This window comes from Brienomyrus brachyistius, unplaced genomic scaffold (genome assembly GCF_023856365.1).
Source record: "Brienomyrus brachyistius isolate T26 unplaced genomic scaffold, BBRACH_0.4 scaffold39, whole genome shotgun sequence".
Lineage (NCBI taxonomy): Eukaryota > Metazoa > Chordata > Actinopteri > Osteoglossiformes > Mormyridae > Brienomyrus > Brienomyrus brachyistius.
The window spans coordinates 1021826-1046423 of record NW_026042314.1 but is presented as its reverse complement, the minus strand read 5'-3'; the positions used below and the strand labels follow the sequence as shown (position 1 = coordinate 1046423).

At 44.9% G+C, this 24598-nt stretch overlaps 1 protein-coding gene and 1 long non-coding RNA gene across 7 annotated transcripts in view; one reads left to right on the top strand and one right to left on the bottom strand.

Annotated features, from left to right (window-relative positions):
* The window catches only part of LOC125722471 (NACHT, LRR and PYD domains-containing protein 12-like), a 243911-nt gene that overhangs the window by 121203 nt on the left and 98110 nt on the right, over positions 1 to 24598 (bottom strand). The gene's annotated exons all lie outside the window — the stretch shown is intronic.
* LOC125722526 (uncharacterized) lies at positions 20500 to 24343 on the top strand. 2 transcript variants are annotated; one of them, XR_007386432.1, is made up of 9 exons: positions 20500 to 20611; positions 20728 to 21814; positions 21982 to 22202; positions 22310 to 22540; positions 22737 to 22878; positions 22960 to 23105; positions 23224 to 23450; positions 23572 to 23699; positions 24310 to 24343. It is a non-coding gene; the product is annotated as an uncharacterized LOC125722526 (long non-coding RNA). The 2 variants fall into 2 exon arrangements; XR_007386431.1 differs by lacking the exon at positions 24310 to 24343 and having other exon boundaries at positions 23572 to 23831.

The window sequence follows — 24598 nt, the reverse complement described above, 5'->3', positions numbered from 1 at the left end:
TATTTGGTCAGGTCAACTACTTTAGTCAAATTGTTGGGATTTGGTGTAATATAAAACTGACTGAGAAAGATTAAATTACAAAAGTATCACCAAGTACCAACAATTATTATATTTAGAACGCAGAACTGTAGAATCCTACATTCCTCTATTATAGTAACATTTTAGCTTTTTTCACAAATCTGTCCTGGTGTATTGGCTCTAGATGGCGCTATTGTGTAAGACTGAGGCCCTGGGATCGTGGTCCGGAAACTGCAGTCTACACTACTGTAGGAGGTCATCCATTTGTTAGATGGCGCTATTGTGTAAGACTGAGGCCCTGGGATCGTGGTCCGGAAACTGCAGCCTACACTACTGTAGGAGGTCATCCATTTGTTAGATGGCACTATTGTGTAAAAACAGGGTTCTAAGATTACGGTCCGAAAACTGTGGTACTGAAACTGCAGCCACCGGAACACCAAGGTCATACTACTGTCATACTACTAGCCGTCAAATTTGTAACTATGTCCTGCCCATATCTGCTGGCACTCTGGAGTGGAGTCACAATGTGATAACAATCTATGGTGTCAACATAGAGTTTATAAAAGCTGAACACTGTAAAAATAACACTCGCTACACTCTTTAAAGTGTTAAATTTAACAATAATATTGTGTGAAACAATGCAAAACAATGACGTTCTACTGTGCAGATGTGGTATCATGGTGTGGGACTGACACGTTTTACGAAGGTTACGGTGAAATTCACTGAAAAGTGACTTCCACTAAAATTAATTTCCCTCTGCGAAAGATTTAGTAATAGTTCCAGATGAAAGATTTTTATTAGTCACATATATGAATGTAGTCGTACACCAGTATGAAATGAAATTGCCACTACTTCAGACTGTGCAACAAGCAAGGCAGAAGGGTAGCAGAATAATGTTCACAAAATAATTACCAATAATATAGAAATATTTAAAAAATACATAAAGTATAATATAGTCATGTGTGATCAGACCCAAGGATAAGAAGCAAAAAAGAAAATAAAACTGTTTACATATTGTGTTAATGTCATGCCCTGCTCGTCGGCTCCTCCTGTGTGCCACGCCCCCTGCCTACCCACGTGTGTTTCCCGGATTGTACCCAGCTGTGTCTGATTATTTTCAATCAGTCCTGTGTATTTCAGTCCGTGTCTTACCCGAGTCCTTTGTCCGTCATTGATGTTCATCGATGTTTGTTTGCGTGAGATCCCCGTATTCCCGAATAAACCCCGTTCGTCCCGTATCCTGCCTGCCTGCTTCCTCCTTCCGCACCTTCGCCGCTCTCCGCCGCGCTCGCGCACCACGACCCGTGACAGAATGACGGACCCGAAAAAGAAAAATAAGCGGAGAAGAAGGAGGATCCCGGAGGAGCCGATCCGCCTGGGAGCCTGCTCGCTCTCCAGGCTTTGGATCGCGCCGGAGGAAAAGGTACCCGTCCGGTCTCCAGCCCGGGGGCCGCTCCAGCGAGGTACCTGCCCAGTCTCCATGTTCTGGCCCTCGAGTGAGGACGAGGAGGAAGAGCCCTTCCTCTTCCCTTACCTGGAGCGGGAGCCGGTGTTTTCGCCGTCTGTGTTTGCAGACATCGCGCCACCTCCCGCTGCCACCAGGCGCCAGAGGAGCAAGGAGGAGTCCATCGAATACCCGGACCCACTGCTCATCCCCCCTGCAGCAGCCACCCCGGAGGCGCCGTCCGCGCCTCAACCAGGGAAGACGGCCGACTGCATCTCCCAGTTCTTCGCCCTCCAGGGGCTATTCTGGAGGATCTGGGAGGGACTGGGCACTCCAGTGAGTCCGGAGGCAGAGGACATTATAACGCGGCTCCAGAAGGACTTTGCCGCGTTTACTCCCGCCTCCGACCGGGGGGATCTGGAGAAAATGGCAGAGGGGGTTCGGCAGCTCCTCCAGCTCCAGAGGGCTGCGGACCCCGCTCCCGTGCAGCCGCCATTGCCGGCGGACCCCGCTCCCGTGCAGCCGCCATTGCCGGCGGACCCCGCTCCTTCGCAGCCGCCATTGCCGGCGGACCCCGCTCCTTCGCAGCCGCCGCCGCTTGCGCAGCCGCCTTCGCAGCCGCCGCCGCTTGTGCAGCCGCCTTCGCAGCCGCCGCCGCTTGCGCAGCCGCCTTCGCAGCCGCCTGCGCAGCCGCCTTCGCTGCCTGCTGCAGCTCCCGGGCCGGCGCCCCCTCTGCAGCCACCTGCAGCTCCCGGGCCGGCGCCCCCTCTGCAGCCACCTGCAGTTCCCGGGCCGGCGCCCCCACTGCAGCGACCTGCAGCTCCCGGGCAGGCGCCCCCACTGCAGCGACCTGCAGCTCCCGGGCAGGCGCCCCCACTGCAGCGACCTGCAGCTCCCGGGCAGGCGCCCCCACTGCAGCCACCTGCAGCTCCCGGGCAGGCGCCCCCACTGCAGCAACCTGCAGCTCCCGGGCAGGCGCCCCCACTGCAGCAACCTGCAGCTCCCGGGCCGGCGCCCCCACTGCAGCCACCTGCAGCTCCCGGGCCGGCGCCCCCACTGCAGCCACCTCCTGTTCCTGACCGCGCTCCAAGTCCTGACCGCGCTCCAAGTCCGGACCGCGCTCCTGTCCCTGCTCCCCCTGTGACGGTTTCTCCCTCGCCCCGGCGAACTCGACCCCGACCTGGGGTCATGTCTGTGTCCCGTAAAGGGAGGGGACACAGACGCAGGGCTGGGGTCCCGCCCGCCCTGCCCCCTGGCTCGCCCTGCCTCGCCTGCGCTGGGGCTCGGTTAACGCCTGCGGGTCCTGGCCCTCCGGGTCGGCTGTCGCCTGCGGGTCCCTCTCCGGTGCCTCGTCGCCCTGCCTCCTGTGTGCCACGCCCCCTGCCTACCCACGTGTGTTTCCCGGATTGTACCCAGCTGTGTCTGATTATTTTCAATCAGTCCTGTGTATTTCAGTCCGTGTCTTACCCGAGTCCTTTGTCCGTCATTGATGTTCATCGATGTTTGTTTGCGTGAGATCCCCGTATTCCCGAATAAACCCCGTTCGTCCCGTATCCTGCCTGCCTGCTTCCTCCTTCCGCACAATCGCCGCTCTCCGCCGCGCTCGCGCACCACGTCCCGTGACAGTTAATTTTCCCTCGACCCCTTTACTGTATTTGGGCATAACAGGTGGCAGGTATGATCTGCCTGTAGGCAAAGCCTAAATCTGGGTTTACAAAGAACACGTTCCTTGGCATAGGAGTGCCATCAATTAGATAAATCTCTATAAAATAAGGACATAAATTTTGAATAAAAAAAATAATATTAATACAAATAAAAATATAAGAATAAGACAATGATTTTCAATACTGCTTTTGCTTTTTTTTGAACAACCAACCTGTCAATGAACTGGTTTGGCATGAAAACATCTAAAATGTCTTAGCAACCGTCTAAAATGGAATGGGCTGTTCTGTGACTCCTTGTACAAACTGCTTGGACAGGATATCAGAGCGATATTATTACAGACACAAAGTGAAGAGACGAGAAGAAAAGGGATTGCTGCAATCCGCAAAAAACAACTGGAATCCAGCTTCCGAAGCATTGTTTACCGTTGTCATTTCTGAGCAAATAAAAGTTGTAATAATATAAAAATATTAGTACCATCTTGTTCACATGCCACCAGAGTATCCATTGGTGTCCTGGTCACTTTAAATTCATCAACAAATATCCCCAGTGTCAAAGTCAGGTACGTATAAGTCATCTCAATTTCAAAGGTTTTATTGTCTTTTATATACATCAACACAATATGCAACGTAAAGGAAGGAAATGTGTGTTCCTTGAGTTCTGGTGCACAGCACAAACAATTTGAGTGTCACACCCGCTCACCTGACCCTCCCATGTGCCACGCCCCCCTCAGTAACCTCGAGTGGAATCCCGTGGGATCAGCTGTTTCGAGTTGTTTTCATTAGTTCTGTGTATTTACATTGTGATAGAAAATTCTTGATTATGCTAATCAGTAATCAATAATGGAATATAGATGATTATGCAAAATGCTTTACCTAATCAGTAATTAACAATTGAGTTTATAATGTGTTGTTGATTTACCTATAATGATTGAAACAATATAACCTCACTTGAATCAGTCTGATGTATCAAGCACAATGTACTAATGCAAGCTTGCTTACTGTAAGTAAAGGGATTTCTATTTTCTATGAAGGAACTAACGTTTGCCATAATGCAGCTTGCTCAGCAAGGGCCCGGGTCAGCATGACCTGGAAGTGAGATAAAAGTAATTGGGTAATTGGATAAATTTAACTCGACTCAGTATGAAACCGCAAAGGAATTTCTGTGCTGATAAGCAAGCCTCAATAAGCAGAAGTGCCTGGTGTCTACAGACACCTGATCCCTTTCTTTGAACTATCTGATGACGGCATTTTTGGCTATAAGAGATGTATGCACTTGTTGTTCGGGTAGCAGAACACGAGACGCATGATTGCTGAGTGTCTGTTCCCTTTGAGCTCATCGAATAATAAAGTTCTGTCAAACACTTAAACATCGGACTTCGAGAAATTTCTTCCACAACGTCCACGTCGGCGTATGTTTCTCTAGTTCCGCCATTGTATTGTTTCGACGCTGTTGTTTCGTATGCCTCTCTGTGTGCCCATTGTAACCCATCCATCCATCCATCCATTTTCCAAACCGCTTATCCTACTGGGTCGTGGGGGGTCCGGAGCCTATCCTGGAAGCAATGGGCACGAGGCAGGACCATTAATACCACAGGACCTGTCATGGTCCTGTCACATCAACACCGTGGTGAAAAAGGCCCGATAGCGTCTCTACCACCTCAGACGCTTGAGAGACTTCCGACTGCCCTCCAAGGTGCTCAGGAACTTTTACTCCTGCACCATAGAGAGCATCCTGACGGGAAACATCTTAACCTGGTTCGGGAACAGCACCATGCAGGACAGACGAGCTCTACAGAGGGTTGTGCGATCAGCTGAGCGCACCATCCGCACCGAGCTCCCTGACCTGCACTCAATCTACAGCAGGCGGTGCTGGACCAAGGCCAAGAAGATCGCGAAGGACCTCAGCCATCCCAACAATGGACTGTTCTCTCTGTTGAGGTCAGGAAAGCGATTCCGCTCCCTGAAGGCCAACACAGAGAGACTAAGGAGGAGCTTCTTCCCGCAGGCGATACGGTCTCTTAATCACACCACCACACAGTACTGACCCACACATATGGTTTTTACACACACTCTGGACACTCGTTTACACGAGTGGCCACTGTACAATTACACTTCGTGGTCATCAAATCACTCTATCACAAGTCACTTTAAATAAATCACTCTTAAGCATATTTGCACTGCACAAGACACTTTAAATATGTGGATTGCATAATCCTGGACATTACCATTCTTTTATTACCATTTATTCTAACTCCATTCCACACAAAATTACATAAATATATACCTACTCGTACAGCTGCTCTTATTGTTCTATATTTCTTCATATATTCTTCATATTTCATCATTTTCTATATTGTGTTTTTGTTGTACAGTTATTTTATTTTTAACTTTAATTTTTATATTTTATTTTATTCTTTCCTAATTTATCTTTTATTTAAATTTTTATATTTATTTCCTATTCCTATTCATAGTCTTTTATTTTTAGGTCATGAGCAGTTGTCTAAGCATTTCACTGCATATCGTACTGTGTATGACTGTGTATGTGACAAATAAAATTTGAATTTGAATTTGATTTCTTGCGGTGTTACCAGTATGGTGTAAATCTATATTGTAGTTCACAATCACACCGGTAATGACTGTGTGTGTTAAGATGATGTGAGGGGGATATAGGGTTCTCGAAGGAACAAACAGGCATGCTTAGGTTCACTCAAAACCATTTTTTTAAAAAGTTATGTAAAATAACCTTGCATTAAAATCAATACCAAGATGTTGTATCAAAAGCAATTCAGAATAACCTGGTATTGATATTAAATAGTATTACATATCATAGTCAATAATAATAGGTGCACAGATACGAATGGTTATATACATAGAAAAGAAACAATAAACAATAAAACATAGAAAATGCAAATTATTATCACAAGCGGTGATAATTAATCCCAATAATCAATGAAATGCATAAGCGGCTGCAAAGCTATTCACACTCGGACACTCTATCCCACGGCTGAGCTCCGGTCAGCACTGAGATCTCCCCCTTCCTTTATACTCATTTTAGTGCCGTGTGCGAGCAGAGGATGAGCTGGCCAGGCTCACCCCTCCCCTCAGGTGATGCGGTCTGAAATTTCCAGTTTTGTCCGGGTGACGCTGGTGCTGCATCCAAGAGCATTAAAGCTCGGCTCCGAGCGCAGTGTCCAGTACAGGCTGTGTTTCCCTGCTAATCTGCGGCTCATCCATCATGGGAAAGTACATATTTTTTCCACTCCAGACGCAGATTTTTTTTTAATACTAACATTAACAACACCTCGCCTGGAGACTGATTTTGCCTGTCATTGCTTAACTACTATTTTTGTTCAGGCGTATGTATGCACTTTCACTGTTTCACTCTTATTCCTAGTGATGTTTATTGGTCTATTAATTTTGCTGGTTTTAAAACATGCACATGCGTAAATGTAGAGAGCACTTCTTACAATCACGATAGACAAAATGATGTGCAGATTCTTAGTGGGTATCACTGAAGTGATGTGAATGTTGGTAAGCTAATTTACCTGTATTTGTGTTTTGTATGACTCTAACTTTCTGATCAGCTACTCCTGACCTCACTCCCCCAGTCCCCTTCTCTGTATAACTTTCTGATCAGCTACTCCTGACCTCACTCCCCCAGTCCCCTTCTCTGTATAACTTTCTGATCAGCTACTCCTGACCTCACTCCCCCAGTCCCCTTCTCTGTATAACTTTCTTTGCAGCAGTATTGATAACTTTGGTCTTGATGTTGCTGTCTTGCAGGTTTCTTCATCAGCAAATTAAATTATTGCAAACCTACAGGACGCTTTCATTTTCGTTACTGCAGCCAAACAATAATGCGCAAAGACCAGTTTGTACGTCATGTATCCCAGTGCATCAGTGAAACCAAGCCAACCACAATGGAAGCGCATCAGCCACCTCCCGCCTCTGCTGCTCCCTCCTTTACTGCTTCTGAAACTGCATGTCCCACCCCCCCTCCCCCAGTCGCCATCCTCCACTCCTCACTTTCTTTATGTTCCTCTGACCCTGGCTCCTCAGTGGCACCACCACCCCCACCCCCACCCAAAGAAAGCAGAAAAAGGACACAGGGAAGTGTCCTCACTGCGGCCAAATCCTTAATAGAAGGAACCTACGGATGCATCTGCGAAGACGTCCCGCTCCCATCCAAATGGACATTACAGCACAGAACCACCTCCGCACTCAGTGTATCGATCACACAAACGGAGTGTTTGCAGTGGCAAAGTTTTTTATAACACCCAGCACACCAGTACACGTCATTAAAAGGACATGGGGTCCTGACCAAAAAACAATGTGTGAGCTGGATATCTGCAGAAGTAATGCAGAGTTTGCAGAGAGATTGAACCTTTGTCCATTTGAGTGTCACCAGATTCAGTCCCTCTCGTACTGTCCTCCGGCCAAAATGGACACTCCGTCACTTACAGGGGATGTTTTGCAGGTCATGGTACAAGACAAGTGGCTTGGGGAAGACAAAAAGGAAAGGTGTTTGGTCAGAGAGAAGCAGATGAGCCCCTCTGTCCTGTCTGGTGACTGTGTGTCGATCCCCCTGCAAAAGCACATTTCTGTATATGAGTCAACTATCTCCTATTACTGTGCCTTTGTTTCCTCGTCTGCACACAGACTACACACGACTGAACAACATTTCTTAGGATATCCGAAGATGGCGGCGCGTGCACACACAGCGGCTCAGCACTCCGTAAAGCGCTTCCCGTTCTTAGGTATTTTATGGTGTTTGTGGGGACGTGGCTCGGTTCGACAATCCCGGAGGAGGCTATCCAGCTACCCGGACGCACTATACACGCGCCAACAGGGCGATCGACTCCGGTAAGAGCAGAGGAGGTGGACTGTGTGTGTACACAAATAACAGCTGGTGCACAGACGCTAAAATCACTGACACTCATTGCTCCCTGGATTTGGAGTATTGGATTGTAAAGTGTCGCCCCTTTTACCTACCAAAGGAATACTCGGTTGTTATGATCGCTGCTGTTAATACCCCCCCTCAAGCTAACACTGTTGTAGCTCTGGGCTACTTGCTAACTCCTATTAGAAAGCAACAGAGTGCCCATCCGCCAGGGGTGTGTATAATAGCAGGTGATTTTAACCAAAGCGAATCTGAAGACTGTGCTCCCCAAATTGTACCAGCATGTTCAGTGTCGTACAAGAGGAGCTGACACTGCAGACCATGTGTACAGTAATATCAAGCAGGGTTTTACAGTATCAGCTTTCCCTTATTTGGGCCAGTCTGACCACATCTCCCTGTATGTAACTCCAGCATATAGACCACTCATTAACATGGTGAAACCAGCTCCTAGAGTAAGACGAGGGTGGCCAGAGGGAGCATCTGAACAGCTGCAGGATTGTTTTGACCACACTGACTGGTCCATATTCGAGGATGCTAACATCGACACCTACACCTCCACTGATCTTCACTATATAAAATACTGCATGGACATTGTCACCAGCACAAAACAAATTTGTATCTTTCCCAACAACAAGCCATGGATGACCAAAGATGTTTGTCTTCTGCTAAAGAGGCGTAACATGGCCTTTAGGTCGGGTGACGCACAACAATACAGCATTGCCAGGTCGGAGCTGAGGAGGGGCGTCAGAGACGCAAAGGCGACCTATAGAAGGCGGATTGAGAGCCACTTCGGCAGCTCCGATCCCAGGCGCGGATGGCAAGGGATACGGCACATCACAGACCAAAACAGCAGTATCAACTTATCTACCGGCAACAGTGTTCCTTTGGCCGAAGAGCTCGATCACTTCTTCGGCCGCCATGAGAGGGTGGCTACAGAGACTGTTACGGCCCCAGCAGCAGCCATCAACAGGCAGGAGCTCATCCTGCAGAGTACTGATGTAGAACGGACACTTCGCAGTGTCAACATACGGAAAGCAGCTGGTCCTGATGGCGTCCCAGGGCGGGTGCTAAGAGACTGTGCCGTGGAGCTGGCTGGGGTTTTCACAAACACCTTTGATACATCTCTGTCACTGTGCTCTGTTCCTGCCTGTTTAAAAACCTGCACAGTAGTGCCATTATCAAAACAGACCATAATAACATCTTTTTTTTTTTCTTTTTCATTTTCGCCCTCCACCCCTTCCGGGGTATGGGCCGCCAAAGGCAGATCTCCAGAGGTTTCTGTCCTGGGCCATTCTTTCTAGTTGACTCCAGGTGTAGCCCATCCTTGTCATTTCTGCCTCGAGGTCTCGTCTCCAGGTGTTTCTTGGACGGCCTCTCTTCTGCTTGCCTTGGGGGTTCCATCTGAGAGCCTGTCTGGTGATGTTGGTTTGTGGTTTGCGGAGGGTATGCCCTATCCATCCCCATCTTCTCTTCCAGATTTATGCTTCTACTGAAGGTTGGTAGGTCTTTTCCCATAGGTTGGTGTTACTGATGGTGTCTGGCCAGCGGATGTGGAGAATCTTTCTGAGACAGGTGTTGATGAACGTCTGGATTCTTCCGATGTTGGTTTTGGTTTCCTCCAGGTTTCGGCCCCGTACAACAATACTGACTTCACATTGGAATTGAACAGTCGGATCTTGGTGGTCAAGGTCAGTTCTCTGGAAGCCCAGATGTTCTTGAGCTGGATGAAGGCGGCTCTTGCTTTGCCGATCCTTGCCTTGACGTCTGTATCTGTTCCACCCTGCTGGTCGATGATGCTGCCCAGGTAGGTGAAGGACTGTACCTCCACCAGGGAACTTCCATTCACCGTGACTGAGTTGTTGCTGTTGGAGTTGGTCTTAAGAATCTTGGTCTTCTCCGTGTGGATGTTGAGTCCAGCCTGTGATGATGTGGTTGCCAGCACATTGATCTTCTCTTCCATCTGCTGTTGACTGTGGGAGAGAAGCGCGAGATCGTCTGCAAAGTCTAGGTCTTCCAATTGGCTCCACAAGGTTCACTGGATTCCATTTCTGCATTCACTGGTGGATGTCTTCATGATCCACTTGATAGCGATGAGGAAGAGGAACGGGGATAACAAGCACCCCTGTCGGACTCCTGTCTTCACTTGGAAAGTGAAGAAAACAAAGGAACTCATCATTGATTTTAGTAGGAAAAGGGTGGGTCACCAGCCTCTGGTGATAAATGGGGAAGTTGTGGAGAGGGTGTCAACATTCAGGTTCCTGGGCACATACATATCGGAGGCCCTCACCTGGACAAATAACAGAATTTGCTTGATCAGGAAGGTGCAGCAAAGACTGTAATTCCTGAGGGTTCTCAGGAGAATCAACCTGCCACAACATCTGCCGGTGTCCTTCGATCACTGCTCCATTGAGAATAATAATAATAATAATAATAATAATAATAATAATAATAATAATAATAATAATAAATTGTATTTGTATTGCACTTTATATTCTAGCAATTATATTCAGACTGATACAGTTTGTAAAAACCCTGTAGCTTTGAGCTTAAGGACGTCTGGAAAACTAATAATTCAATGAATCTAAATGGTGGTGAGTTATTTGTGTTCTCTACCGTGAACACCCGTGTACAATAATCATTAAATTCATTTACTATATCAATTTCATTTTCAATTATAAAGTCCTTACTATCCTGTAAATTGGTGATTTCAGCTTTTAGAGCTTTTTTGGAGATAAAACATTGGAAGAAACTTTTAATGTCATTCTTAGCTTTCAGTCTCATACCATTAAAGTTTGCCTTCCTCACAATATACTTTTTTCTTTTGGATTTTGCTCTTCTGACACGAAAATTAGCCTGAAATTTAACCATGTTATGATCACTACTGTCCAGTGGTTCTAAAACCTCTAATTTTCCAATCCTGTCCTGGTTATTAAAGAGAACAAGATCAAGAATGGCATCTCCCCTGGTAGGGATGTTAACAAACTGAGTAAAAAAACAATCCTGTACCACTTCCACCATCTCCAGTTCATTTACAGAAGAGCCAGAGACTGTGTCCCACTGTATCCCTGGTAAATTAAAATCACCCATAACCACCACATCATTTTTATTACTCATAATCCTGATGTCGTCATACAACATTCTGCTTTCCTCTGCAGCTACATTAGGTGTCTATAACAAACACTGACAATTAGGCCATTTGAGTCTTTAGCATCTATTTTAGCATCTGTCATTTCCGTACTGGGCATCTTCCCAGTGGGCTGAGGGCTACGGGGACCTTCAGAATTCATTATGCCCCCCCGCTCCCCATTATGTACTGGGGATTCCAAAGTGGGGGGGGTGGGTTTTAGTCCCACCTAAGATGACTCCTTCTCTTTATCATATTGATTGTTGCGATGAACCAAGGCAGTAGAAAGTGTAACAGGAAGCTTCATCACCATACCAGGTCTGAGGCTTAGAACGGCCATGTCCTCTGCTGGGTCTCACTTTGTCTATGGCCAACAGCTTTTACCTGCTTGTCATGGTTAAATCAGGCATCGCTTGAGGAAGGCTCATGCTGCACCTCACAGGGGCTTTATAACCTAGGGGTCTCTGAAAAGAAGCACTAAGTACCATTATGTGTGTCCAGAGCCCGTTTGCTGTTTAAAGTGGACACACTAAGAAAACACTCACCCAGCCCCGACTGTGCAGCAGAGTGGCGCAGAGGAAGTGTGCTGGGCCCATAACCCAGAGGTCAATGGATTGAAACCATTTTCTGCTATGTTGTCTCTCTTTTCTTATGCCACGTTTAAGTGCTTCACAGCAAATTGCTGATCTTTCCTTCATTAAGGCTCTTATCCCCTAGTGTTCAGAGGTTTTCAAAGGGGGGTGTTTTGCCCCCCCCTTTCATCAGCTCTTCTTTGAAACTCTGCTTCTAAGGTCAGCATCCCAGACACCTTTTCACTGATGCTGATGACACTGATAGAGATGGTGAAACATGGCACCAAGATAGAAGAATGAGTGAAACACCAAGTACTCTAAAGTGTGTTATGATACCCTTTGCTATTTAAAGTAGAAACACTGAGGAAAGACTCAGCTGGTCATTGTTCTACTACCTGCAAGCCGATCATTAGTGCATCTCCAGCCAACCGCCTCTGCTGTTTTACAAAATTCACAGCTAATAAGCTCAAAAATTTGTCAGACTTTTTCCATTTTCTGTTGGCATTTAAACCCCTGACCGCTAGATGGCAGTGATGTAATCTATCTTCAGCCATCTGTCCACTCCAACGTAAACAGAGTCAAAAACCAAAATGGCAGTGCATGCGGGAACAGCGGCCCGGAGCTTTTCAATGCTACGCTTTTGTTGTGTAATATCTGACAATGTGCTACTGGTTTCTTTGCTTCTAGCACCAGAATTTTTTCTTTATTTTTATTCTTTTTTATTTTTGGTGTATGTATCTTTAGCTTTTATATGTATTTTATCTGTATTTATACTCTGTAAGTGTTAGTCTGTAGTTTTATGCTTACTATGGCGTCTACAGGCTTGCTACAAATGACATCTCATTGTATTTTCACAGTGACAATAAAAGCATCTCACCTTATCCAAGGTTGGAGGTAGGATAAGGGCGCACCGCTAAAGTTTAGCTTTAGCAAACCTAGCAAAGAGTGCTTCATTACAGGATGCAAGACGGCCAGGCCCACGGGCAGCCTGGCCCACTCATTTCTGATTGGTCAGAAATTACACTGTCTCTCAGATCTGATTCATTGACTATTTCCTCTATGTATTTCTGCGTCGTCGTGCTCCATGAAAATTAGCAACAATTTTGTACCAAATTCAATACAGGAGAGACTTCATGCTAATCTGTAGAAAATAATCTGAATAACCTATCAAGTCAAGAGCTTCAGGATGAATGATCTAAATAAAAAGGTAAAAGTGAAAGATTTTGCCTGACTTTCTCCAGCTTTGTCTGAAACATCATCTCTATCTTACAAAGGTGTTAAATACCGTTATATCATTATGGAAGGTTTACTGTTGATCACTTGAGATTACAGTCTTCATGTGCGTCTTTTTATTCATATAAACCCTCGTCTTTAATGTATAAGAGCAGGGTATCTGCAGATTCTTAAAAAATGTTACATTGGATTTTCCAAAATTAAGGCCTTAAATATTTTTTAAAATGACTAGTAGTCCTTAAATCCAGAGTTCAAAGGTCTTAAAATACCACAGACCCAGTAAACAAGATTGCTATATGTTTTTCTGGTAATCTATAAAGAATTTGGTGAATTTCTAATTGGTGTTTTGCATTTTTGTGTATGAGATCGGAATGAGCGGAACCGCCAACATTTCCGTTGTGTTTGTGGGAGGGGCGCTATTTCAGGGATGCACATTAGCAGTTTGTTGCTAGTGGACACGTCATTCAAGTAGAAGTGCAAGTTTAACGTTAACTGGGTTGGATAATCCGACATTTGCGACATGGTTAAAAGCAGTTCCAGGTAATAGCTATGAGACCCCCTGTATGCTGTGCAAGAAGCTTTTTAAACTTGGTTCAGTGGGAGTTAAAGCTGTAGAGTCACAAATGCACAGCGTGAAGCACAAAGCTGCTGCCATAACCCGCCAACAGGCGCCTGCCATTTCTCACTTCTGTTCCGTCTCAACAGTTTCTCAGACTTCAGCTCCATCTCCGAACCCAGCAGCGACCGCCACATCAGTTACAGTGACAGACCTCAGGACTACCTTTGGGTCCAGCGCTACCCTCCAGGCAGAGGTACTGTGGTGCCTGCACAGCGTAACAAGACACCAATCCTACAGCGCTAATGAGGGAGTTGGGGATATGTTTCTGTGTGTCCATTCATTCCTACATAGAGTTTTAATCCCGTTTACATGAAAAGCTGTAGTTATATTGCCCCTGACAATTCCAAATTTCTATTTGCAGCAAACTGACAACCCGAATAAGCCCAGGACACTGGAAAATACTTGAACAACGTGGTAAAGTGGGTTTCAGTTTTTTATGTTGTTACATTTGTATGTTTCCCGACTAGGAAATCGCAATAAACTTCACGTGTGGTAAAGACAAAACAGCCTATTTCACAAGATTTGATTTGGCTCCTGACATCATTAAACTCCGCATGGCCGATGTCAACAGTGCCAGTTTTACTTTGATGTTTGATGAGACCCTCAACCAAACAACTAAAACCAAGCTACTGGACCTGCATGCTTGTTACTGGAGAGAGAATCAAGTCCAGTCCAGATAGCTGGGATCCCAATTCATGGGTCATGGAACACCTAAGGATTTACTACATCACTTTAAAGTAAGTTATAAGCCAACACTAATATCTAAATCTAAATACCTGTAGTCCAACTATAACTGTTTTGTTTTGAAATGATGCATTATTATTATTCTTGCATTCGTGTTGGAATCTGTAACAGAGAACACATTTTATTTTTCAACTGGAAAATGTGTAAATCTAAAAAAAACAACACACTTTTGAAAATTTCACAATAATAAAATATGACTTTCCCGTGCAGCAGTTCTAAGTTTTACTTGTTGTGATCGATGATCACCTAGTCTATATATGCTTGATAAATGACACTTAGTTTTCAGCTGCTTTCAGTCTCCATGGATGGACCAAATGTAAACTGGAAGTTTTTAGAACTGCTTCATGAAGAACAGCGTGAGCAGTGTGAGGGCACTCAGCTGATTGTGGTTGGGAGCTGTGGCCTTCAAACCCCATATAATGCCAGCAAATGTGGTTTCTCCTTATGGCAGCTAGAGGAAGTTTGAAAGTCATTTGTATTCTCTTCCATAGTCTCCAGCAAGGAGAGAGGACTTCACTGCTTTTACTAAATCTGCAAAATTTCCACTTGCATCCTGTAGCCACCGATGGCTTAAGCTTACCAGTAGCAGAGAGCCCTGGAGGTGTGGCCGTCTCTGACCAGGTACCTGGATGCAGTCAGAATGAGGAAGCTACCAAATCCAGGAACTGCATCGTTTGACACCCTTGAAGCTGCTCAGACAGACCCCTCATTTTCGCAAAGCTACATTTCCACATTTCTGCTATCACCAGGACCTTCACTCCTTTCTTGACAAGATATCAAACTGATGAACCAGTGATGCCATGCTTAGCCACAGACTTGGCTGAGTTGATGAAGGTAATATCCTAGCATTGGACAGGTTGATGTTGCAAATTTATTTCAGTGTGTGTACATTTCTCCCTGAACATAATCTGTCCTCAGGTTAGTGTTTTACCTTTTATCTAATCATGATTAATATCTGATTAATATGAATGATTTATTAATTATATACAGATACTCACACCCACACATCCATCCATCCATCCATTTTCCAAACCGCTTATCTTACTGGGTCGCGGGGGGTCCGGAGCCGATCCCGGAAGCAATGGGCACGAGGCAGGGAACAACCCAGGATGGGGGGCCAGCCCATCGCAGGGCACACTCACACACCAGTCACTCATACACGCACACCTACGGGCAATTTAGTAAGTCCAATTAGTCTCAGGACTGTGGGGGGAAACCAGAGTACCCGGAGGAAACCCCACGATGACATGGGAAGAACATGCAAACTCCACACACATGTGACCCAGGCGGAGACTCGAACCCGGGTCCCAGAGGTGTGAAGTAACAGTGCTAACCACTGCACCACCATGCCGCCCCAGGGTGCACCTTGACATGAGAAATTACAATGGGAGGCAAATGGTAGAGGAGCTAGACAGTAGTGGTTACATCACCAATGACAAGTCCCCTCCCACCAGGATCAGCAGGGACCATATGCTGAGACACCGGGGCACTAAAGGGCTTCGAGTCCCAGGGAGCAGACATAAATACTCATTTATTGGATCAAAGCATCATCCATCCATCCATCCATTTTCCAAACCGCTTATCCTACTGGGTCGCGGGGGGTCCGGAGCCTATCCCGGATGCAATGGGCACGAGGCAGGGAACAATCCAGGATGGGGGGCCAGCCCATCGCAGGGATCAAAGCATCAGATAAATGTAAAAGCATTAATAAGATATTCCTACAGAGCAATTTCTAATAGACATGGCAGTGCCCTAACATCTCATGTAATAAACCCTTTGGCATCATCTGCTGCCTTATTCAGCCTAACCCAATAGTCCAGAGGATCCTCCCTAGCATCTGACTTGGTTGAACAAAAATCTGCTGGAGGCATCCCAGAATGCACAGTCAAATAAGAATGCTGCTTCAGGACACTAAGGACTGCATCCACATCTCCAGTGACAGTATCATTACTATGCAGCCATGCTCTGACCACATCTCTGGCACATCCCATCAGTCTGCTTGTGCCTGCAGTAGGGATGGGTGAACCTAAGCATTCAGAGGTTTCCCCAGCAGATAGACTATTTGGCATCTTAGAGAGGGCACTGAGGTAGAGATTGGTAAACAACTTCACAATATTATTCTTAACCTGCCAGATCTGGATTATCCCCTCTGTCAGAAATCTTGCAGGCAGAGCCCACTTGAAGCAGAGCCGAGAGGTAGGGCTACATGTTAAACTAAAGGCAGAAAAATACTTGCTTTTCATTACACACTTATGTACGTATGTACAGCCGCGGTCCGTATCCTGCGTTCTTTGCGTCGGTTTTTGTGCACGTACTCAAAAATTAACGGAACGTATACGGAGATGCAATACCTGCGTAATTTATAGGGGGCAGTGTTGCGAGATCTGCAGTCAACAGTCAAGATGTCCACGTTTGAGGACCTGTTGATTGAGCAGGTCCGCAATTATCCTCATCAAAATAACATGTAATAATAGATGGCAAGAGATTTCAAACATCCTGAATTTTAATTTGGAAATTTGTAAAAACAAGTGGCAACAAGTGCGAGACCGGTATGTTAGAGCACGGAAAATGTTAGTCGCGAAACGAAGCGGTGATCCTGCTGACCTGATGTTTTGCCTAGCAATTATCCACCGTCTGGACTGGATGAAGTGTCACCTCAACCACAAAACTACTGAAACTAATTTCCCTAGAATTGACACGGTAAGTGTTTTTTTTACTTATTGTTCGGAATAACATCCATCCATCCATCCATCGATCCATCCATTTTCCAAACCGCTTATCCTACTGGGTCGCGGGGGGTCCGCAGCCTATCCCAGAAGCAATGGGCACGAGGCAGGGAGCAACCCAGGATGGGGGGCCAGCCCATCGCAGGGCACACTCACACACCATTCACTCACACATGCACTCCTACGGGCAATTTAGCAAGTACCCGGAGGAAACCCCACGACGACATGGGGAGAACATGCAAACTCCGCACACATATAACTCAGGCGGAGACTCGAACCCGGGTCCCAGTGGTGCGAGGCAACAGTGCCAACGACATGGGGAGAACATGCAAACTCCACACACATGTGACCCAGGCAGAGACTCGAACCCGGGTCCCAGTGGTGCGAGGCAACAGTGCCAACGACATGGGGAGAACATGCAAACTCCACACATATAACTCAGGTGGAGACTCGAACCCGGGTCCCAGTGGTGCGAGGCAACAGTGCCAACGACATGGGGAGAACATGCAAACTCCACACCTGATGAACCAGTGATGCCATTCTAAACTCCTGCACCACCGTGCCACCCCAGACTTTAACTTGATTTATTTAAAATATTCCCTAGAATTGCGTATACTAAATTCAACCCAAAAAAGCGAGTGCAAATTATTACATCATTTAATTTGAGTAAATTCTACAGTTTATTTATTTGCAGTTTATGTACTGAATTACAGTGCATTGCAGCATTTTATCAGCAAGGTTCTCATAAATATTGCCCTACTTTCTACAGTATTGTACTATTTTACTGATAAACAGTGTTACTGTGATAATTTCACTGTTTATTACAGCAGGGGTGCAGATTGAACCCACAACCCTGGAGGTGTGAGGCTACAGTAGGAGCAATGGGCCACTATTACTGTGAGAAATGATGTATTTTTAATCATACACTATAACTGATGTGCCGCTACACCGCTTGTGTATGCTCTGCACCTTGCCTTTCTCCCTTACTTGTCTTTCTTGTTCTCCACACCTTGTGAGCTTCAACATGAGCTGATTGATTGTTTTTCATAAGGCCCCAGGTTAGTTAGGTCCAGTCTCCTGGAAAATCACTAGAATGTGTCCTTGGCTTTGGAAGCTAAGAACACCTTATTTTCAGAGAGAGTCCTGTAATATTTATTTTAATAAATTATTTTTATTGATAAACCTTCATACTGATAATCCTCTTTTAGTGGTCCTAAAAAAACATGATTTAAGACACATTTCACGATTCAGTAACCCTACTTGTCCAATAGATGGCAGTGTAGTACTTCGACTAAGACGTGCTATGGAAATTGCTGGTAAAATATAAAGCTCGTTTTCCATTTTAAACGTTTGTCTGACTGAAATGCCCACATGTTGTACATATGTTATTGTACTATACGTCTAACCTTCAGCGTTATATACCACACCTACCTCAGTTATCTGCAGCAATAAAATATGGATGTGTAATTGGACAGCTGCAAGTTAAGTTGTAGAATCGATTATTTTTCTAAACGTTTATCTGTCTGATTTTACAGTAAAGTATGCATGGAGGCATGGTACAATAAGGTGTGAATAAGTTGAAAATATACATGAAATATAATAAAATAATAAATATTTGTAAACATTTAACTAGATAAAGACAGCTTCACAGTACTTATATAACCCGGCACAATTTAGAATATCATCACGGCTCCCTGGAAATGATCAGTTATCATTATAGTACAAATAAGCAGTTATCCAGACATCCCAAGTCTCCCGCATATTGACAGCGGCTCCCTGATGCTCCTAAATTAAAAAAATATATATTCCGGAAACTAGAGCAAGCAAACAAGAGCATGCACGCGAGACAGTAGCGCGCACGAATGAGCAAGTAAATGAGCTAGGAATGAGCGAGAGAGAGAGAAAGAGAGAACGTGCGTATGTGTGGATCCTTATATGTGTGACTCTTCATGTAGCCCATGCTAGAGAGACAGCATCCTGGTTGGTTTACTTAGCCATATAAGCCAATCAGATTTCAGTGCGGGCGGGCTTTTATTTAACTCCCAGAGAACCGAAGGTATTGGTTCCATGGAGCGTCACGGCGGAGGGAGAGTGTCTCAAAAAACGAAAATATAAAATGCATTTCACCACAGACTACACAAAAACGTGTCCTTGTTTAATAAGGATGAAAAATAATGACAATGTTACGCGCTGAACTGTTTGCAACAGTGATTTCAGCATTGCTCATGACGGTTTAAACGACTGTAAAAGGTACGTCCAGGTGAATTTAACAAGTGTCATTTAATTTTCTGTATTATTCAGGTAAACACTGGTTAGACACTTGGTTAGTTGTCATGAAAAGACCAAACTCCCTGAAGGCTTTTGTAAAGTAGCAATGGAATATAATTAAGGAATTTACATATAGTAAAAGAATAATCTACTTATATTATTGTCAAAATAATACATAATATTGGCCGTCGTAATTCAGTGCGTTGACTAGAGAAAATTTATGAACATATATATATATATATATATATATATATATATATATATATATATATATATGAGGCAATACAGAAATTATGTTCTGTAAAATTAAGTTTGTTGAAAGCCAAATAAATTGCCGTGCATAGGATACAGTGAAATTAGGTTGGTAAGAGCTTTTTTTAACGTAAGTACTACTAAATCTCATTATGGCTGCGTCAGTCAGACGTAAACACGCGAGAGTCTGACTGCGGTCAACGACGTTGTGTGGCGCCAGCGGCAGGCGGTTGTCATGGTTACTTTGCCACAAACCGGCCGAAGTTCGCGCCCTTTGAGTAAGAGATGTCCGGCGTTCGAGCTCCGGCAAACAAAACCAAAACCAAAGCCGGATTTATTTAGATAATTTCTGCTTAAACTTTATTAAACTAATACATGTATGTTCCGTGGTAATTTTTGTACTTATCGATGTAGCTGGGTTTCGATAGTTTAGAAGTTAATTGCGACTTTTTAGCTGGTTAGCTAGTTCTTGCTAGTTGGTACTAGCATTGCACTGTGTTTTCGTTGGTGTACCTCTGGGTTTTTTGTGTCTGTTAATCTATTAACTACTACAGGGAAGTTTACATCGTTTTTGATAGTGAGTCAGACATACCTGTGTATTAATATGTTTTTCGGGTTGTGTGATTTCCATACATGTATATAGTTGCCACTTGGTTTACCATAGCTTGGTGTTAACTACAGATCTGATTTGGGATTCTGAAATTGCCCTGGTGTGCAGCACATGTCACACTGTCTTCTGATTACTGGTTGCATTTACAACATGCCACATTATATATAAGTCACAGTATTTTGTGTGTCAGGTATAGAGATAAATATTATTTTTTAGGATAAATTCAGTTAAACTAATTGAGAGTTAGCTGTAGTAAGCTGCCCTACACACAAGCGCTCTGACCCCAGAGGTAAGCTGCTGTTCACCCAAACGCCCTGACTCCACAGGAAGGCCCACATCCAACCGAAGACCGTGACCCCAGAGCTAAGCTGACATGTACCCAAACACCCTGATCGCAGAGTTATGCTGTCATCTACTCAGATGCCCTAATTCCAAAGGTAAAGCTCTTATCCAACCAACTGCATCCAACCAAGCGCCTTGACCCCAGAGTTAAGATGACATAAACCCAAACACTGATAAAAGAGGTACATTTTCATCCACTCCTTGATCCCAGACGTAAACTGTCGTCCACCGAAACACCCTGGCCCTAGAGATAAGCTCCCAAACATGCAACCGGCCCAACCACAGAGGTAAGCTGCTGTCCATCCAAGCACCCTGATCACAGAGGCAAACCACTGTCCGCCCAAACACCCTGATCCCAGATGTAGGCTGCCATCCACGCAAACACATTGTTCCCAGAAGCAATCTGTCATTCACTCAACCATGCTGATCCCAGAGGTAAACTACCTTCCATCTAACTGTCTTGTTCTTTGGGGTAAGCTGACATTCACACAAATACCCTGATCCCAGAGGCAAGCTGCGGTCTACCCAAACACGCAGACCCCTCAGGTAAGCTCACATCCACCCAAATGCCCTGATCACAGAAGTAAGCTGCCATCCACCTAACATACCTGTCAAGTATCCCGTTTTGGCCGGGAAAGTCCCGTAATTTACCCTTCTTTCCCGCCGTCCTCCCGTATTAGTATTTTCCTGTAAATCTCCCGTATTTTAACCTGCGTTATTAAAAAAAAAAATGTCCCCCCAAAAAAAATCTGAGCTCTGTCACTAGCTTCGCGATAACTACCACCTGCAGTAGCCTACTACGCGGGGAAAAAAACACAGGAAAAAAAGAAGAAAAAAACAGACAGATGATGGACGCCAGGACAGAGAAGGAAGGCACTCCTGCCAAAAAACCAAAACCCTCGTGTAAATACCGTGATCAATGGGACAACAAATTTATTTCTCTGAAGAAGAGCAGGGTGGGGGACAGTCAGGCGTTTTGTAAAATTTGTAACTGCGACTTTAGCATCGCACACGGGGGAAGGAATGATGTTGCCAGCATGACAAATCCGCCAAGCAGAAGCGCGGGCTAATGGCACAAAAACATGCCCAGGCGATGTCAGCATTCGTGACGAGAAATGCCACTGAGGCAGACCAGGTCACAAGTGCAGAGGTAAAAATGGCAATGCTGTGTGCCAAAAACAACATTCCTTTCTCCTTCCATGATGACTTCAACAAGTGTGTAGCTGACATGTTCCCGGACTCTGCTATTGCACGAAAATACTCAACGGGAAAAACGAAGGCTACTCAACTCATCAAAGGTAAGTTAGCTATATAACGTTAGCTACCTATCTTACTGCTGGGCTACTGTACGTTTGCTGAAACGGTATAAAATGGGTTTGAAATGTGTTTGAATATTCTAACATTTGAGCATCAACCCATGGCATGCATATTGTAGGCTACTAGCTAATTACTGGACACTCAACAGGTGCCATAGCAGCAGAACTACAGGATGAGTTGGCCAAAACATGCCGATCTCAGCCCTTTTCACTGATGTGTGACGAATCCAACAACAGACAAAGAATTCGTCATCCTGACTAGACTCTACGATGAGGCCACTCTGCAGGTCGCTACAAGATTCCTGGAGATGCCTACATGCAATGTAGGAAATGCAGAAAATCTGTATGGAAAGCTGAGTGAGGCATTAAGGTAAGGGGAACTGCACTGTGTTGTTGACATGTTTAGTAGTTTGGATTTAATTACAACCTTACATTTTGTCTGAGACGTTTTGTGGCATTGCTTCCTGTTTCCAATAGAAAAAGAGGCATCCCATGGGAAAACCTGATTGCCTTTAACTCTGATAATGCAAGTGTTATGAAAGGCCAACATAACTCGGTCATCAGCAGACTGAAGACCAGCCAGCCCCACATCCAGGACCTTGGCTGCATCTGCCACCTGGTACAGCTGGCCACTGGCTGTGGCATCAGAGCAGCCCAGGTACCGGTGGAAGACATCCTGGTGGGGATATACACCCACTTTGATAAAAGGTAAATGCATACATATAGGCCTGATATTTATCTCGCCTAATGTGTGTGTTACAATGTAACAACATTGCATGTGGCTAGCTCATGAACAAGGTAGCCTAGTAGACCTGCAGTTCATATTCTTTACACACACTCACTCAGTCACTCACTCACTCACTCACAATTCCAACCACTAACAGAGTAATTTTCTATCTCTCAGTGCAAAAAGATGTTAAGTCTACAAAGAGTTTGTAGACTTCACTGATTCAGACCACCTGAAGCTCCTCAGGTACTGCAGCACAAGATGGCTAAGTCTGTTAACCTGCATCCAGAGGGTGCTGAACCAGTGGGATGCACTACAGGTAGGATGGTAACTCCACTCAGCAGATATCTACACAGTTTACTATGCAGTTTACTATAAGCTGTATCTCTATGTACTTTAGGCCTACTTTAACAGTCATGAGGAAGTAGAGAGGAGTGTTAAAGTGCGTGATCTGGCAAGCCATCTGCGTGATCCAATCATGAAGACCTATTTCCTGTTCCTGAGTGCTAAATTCAGCCTTTATCTGAATTTAACATTGCCTTCCAGGTGGGTGTCAATGATATTGAATGAATTAGTGAATAATAATATATAGTTAAATGTTTGTGTTTATTGTAGCATTCTTATTTCACTGTTATTTTGTTGTGACCATTGATATTATTTGCAGTCAGAGGGAGTACAAATTCACGGACTTGAAGAGGAGATGTGCAGGCTGATAAAGAGGATCCTGGGCTACCTCATACCAGCCAGGGCAATCGTGGGTGTACCTCTCAGGGAGGTGGAGTATGGAGATGGACATCAGTTGGCTGATGAAGATCTCTTTATCGGAGCAGACACAAAGGCATTCATGAGAAGCGCTGAGCTCCCTGTGTCAGCCGAGAAGAAAATCTTTCAGTGAGTGTATTACCCAGTAGTTATATTATGATATCATCTTTTGACAGTATGAGAGTATGGGCTGTAGTGTGCCTAAAAATATTACCACTAATGCATTTTTTTCACTCTTATGCTGTTGTAGAACTGTGAGAAGCTTCTATGAGGCAGTGCTTAAGAAGATGTTCTCCACCTTTCCCCTCGACCATCCACTCCTGAGGGACCTGAAAGTGCTGGACCCTGCAGCTCGCCTTAACATAACTCCAGGGACAGGTAGATAATAGAAAGAGTTTCCAATAGGCTTTATGCCCAGCTCCACTACTTACCCTAGCAACCACCCTAGCAATGGTCAGACACACCTGGATGTGTAGTGTATTAGCAGTAACCTTATAAGAGCAGAATAAATATGGCTATGTAATATAAACAATAGGTACATGTATGTGCAATGTAGTGGCAGTATCATTATAGTAGTAGTAAGAACAATATATATACATGCAGTGTATTAACAGAATATATTACAGAAAAACTGAAAAAATATGGATATTTACTATGAACCATATAAACAGATATGTACAGTATGTACAGCTATGTGCAGTGTGGTAACAGTACCATTGTAGTGCAGAAATTGACAGGAAATAAAGGATCTGGCTTAAGTTCAGGAAGTGGTGGAGCTGGGCATAAAGCCTATTGATGTTAGGCAAGGCAAGGCAATTTTCTTTGTACAGCCCATTTTTACAAACAATTTGTCTCAAGGGCTTTACATCGCATCATAACATCCTCTGGGGACAGTTCCCCATTAATAACCAAAGAAATAATTGGCACAGTATACTTGATACTTGTTTAGATTTGCAATGTTCAGTCAAACACTTGTTTTACTTTACAGTGGAAAGGCTAGGGGCCCTGTTCCCCCAGTTGAGGGTGAAAGAGGATAAGATGAGGGAGGAATTCACAGACTATCAGGTGACAGATAGCAAGCAACTCCCCCAAGAAGACAGAATCGACAAATTTTGGGGCTTGGTAGGAAAGGACATGAGGTTCAGTGAGCTGCCAAAACTTATGAAGGCTTTACTATGCATTCCCCATAGCAATGCAAGTTCAGAAAGGGTGTTTAGCATGGTACGAAAAATTGTTACAGAGAATGGGATGTCGTTAGACAACAGAACTGTTTGCGC